The sequence below is a fragment of the Gobio gobio genome (genome assembly GCF_949357685.1).
Source record: "Gobio gobio genome assembly, chromosome: 3".
Classification (NCBI taxonomy): domain Eukaryota; kingdom Metazoa; phylum Chordata; class Actinopteri; order Cypriniformes; family Gobionidae; genus Gobio; species Gobio gobio.
The window spans coordinates 2359350-2361702 of record NC_137099.1 but is presented as its reverse complement, the minus strand read 5'-3'; the positions used below and the strand labels follow the sequence as shown (position 1 = coordinate 2361702).

The 2353-nt window shown below is 38.8% G+C and overlaps 1 long non-coding RNA gene across 1 annotated transcript; it reads right to left on the bottom strand.

Annotated features, from left to right (window-relative positions):
* Positions 1 to 975, bottom strand: LOC307123692. The gene is made up of 3 exons (XR_013816193.1): positions 883 to 975; positions 503 to 565; positions 1 to 336 (listed from the first exon to the last, which is right to left on the bottom strand). It is a non-coding gene; the product is annotated as an uncharacterized lncRNA (long non-coding RNA).
* Positions 976 to 2353: the final 1378 nt, after the last annotated feature.

Here is a 2353-nt window from a genome sequence, read left to right as displayed (position 1 = left end):
CTGTGACGTCAAGCTGAACTCCAGGAATCCCCGTAAATCTTCCATCCGCTCTGTGTGTAGTAATTCTGCAGTAGAAGACGTGTTTATCAGCTTCTGTTACCGCCGTCAAAGTGAGACTGGAAGTGTCTTTATCTTTACTCAAACACTGAACTCTTCCGCTCTTCTCTGAACACAGATCAGGTGATTCACTAACAACAGTTTTGGTCCAGAAAACTTCTTTGAGCTCATAACTCTGAGGATATGTTGCAGTGCAGGATATTGTCACTGATGATCCCTTTAATGCACAAACATATGAAGGGCTGTAATTCACTCCCCAATCCTGCTGACCATCAACCCCTGAAACAGACATGAGGAATGAAGAGGCTTTCATGTGTTTTAGAGCAATATACAAAAATATCCGTTCACTTTTGAGCATTTCTATGTTATCTGGCAGCAAAACACTCATGTCCGTTTATAAGTGTGAAGAGCTCAATCATCTTTAGTTCAAATATCTGTATCTCACCCGCAGTCATGATCACTACGATCAGAGGAAGAGACTTTATGAGAGACGACACCATAGTGACTTCTGCAATCAGAAAACTGACAATTATGACATTATGAGCATCATCGACACAAAACATCATAAACTCTGTTTGACAGATGAAGCACACGATGATCTGAGAATAATCCACGGCTCATTGAAGGCTTGACGTGAACTGATGATGTTTCTCATGTCAGGCCTCGTGTGTCTAAAGAGCTTCACACAATATTTACATCTACAGCAGAGATTGAGCTTCTGGAGTCAGAATCACTTCATCAAACCAACATTCACCTACAACAGTTTTACAAATATCACTCGTAGCTGAACTGAATTATTATAAATAATGGTTAAAATGTTCTTACCGCTCTGCAGTGTCGATGTGTCGACGCCCAAAAGAGAAAAACATCCGCAGTTTAATCGTCCAATGCCTCAATTTCACACTTTACAAAGTGCAGCTACACAGCAAAATCCCCAGTGTTAAATTAACACTCCTCAGTGTACATATGTGTCCACACTACAGGGTGTTAAAAGTAACACTTGAGAAGTGTTAAAGTTAATGAAATAATTAAGTGATTAATTAAGTCATGATTGACCATTAGTGATGAGAAACACAAGAACTACAATTGACTTCAGCCACAGCTTTAGATGAAATCCACTGAAGATAAAAGAAGACATTAAATCTCTGAAGATCTCAGCAGAGGAGGATTAAACAACTCCACAAACAGCATTACCAGCTTCACACATTACTAACCAGACTGACGTTATTTCTGTCAGACGACTACAGAAGCTCTTCTTGAGAATTACTTTTTTGTTTATTTTGTGTTGAAACTTTTTTAATGTCACCATCATGGTGATCAGTGTTTTCTTTAGTTGGGCAGTTTGATGACATTTTAATGTTAGTGTTTCTCTGGCTGCTGTAACTGAGTTTGCAATGGCAAGAAAAGCAAGAGTAAACACAATCAGATGCTGTTGACTGCTTAGTGATAAGAATATGATCATTGTATAGTGATTTAAATCACGGATAACTTTGTTTTTACTGTGATTCCAGGAAAGATCCAGATCGGTTTTAATCAATAAAGCTGAATATGTTATAAAGCAGATTCTACATTAATCACTTCTAACTCCTGCGAGAGTAACTCACACACAGACATAAAGAATCAGCCTATGAATCTCAACAATGGTGACATGCTTCATGCCGCAATGCATTCTGGGAGCCATGGATGAGTTTTGCATGATGCACCCAGAATGCATTGCAGCATGAAGCATGTCACCATTGTTGAGATTCATAGGCTGATTCTTGATGTCTGTGTGTGAGTTAATCTGGCAGGAGTTAGAAGTGCTTATTGTGTGATGTGTTATTAAACCGGAAAACAAGACTTATGTACATGTTTTAAACATTGATCAGTTTATCTGATGAAAACACTGCTGGATCTCCTGCTGTAGAGTCACAAGGCTACTATAATCCATGACTCTCAGGAGATCAGCAAATAAGGCACTATATGATGATAACAACTGCATCACCAACAACAAGCCAACATCATCTGTCATCAACTTGTCATCTTCAAGTTTCTCTTGCTGTTCTCACTGTAACAAACAGATACAGCAGCCAGAGAGAAAAAAAAATACTGACAAGTCAAGGGTCAAGAGCCCAACTAAAGCAACACTGATCACCATAATGGTGGCGTCAAACTAAACTATTATTTTCAATAAATCATCAACATCTAAACCTCAGTAAGAGCTTCTGTAGACGTCTGACAGAAATAAAGTCAGTCTGGTTAGTAATGTGTGAAGCTGGTAATGCTGTTTGTGGAGTTGTTTAATCCTCTGCTGAGA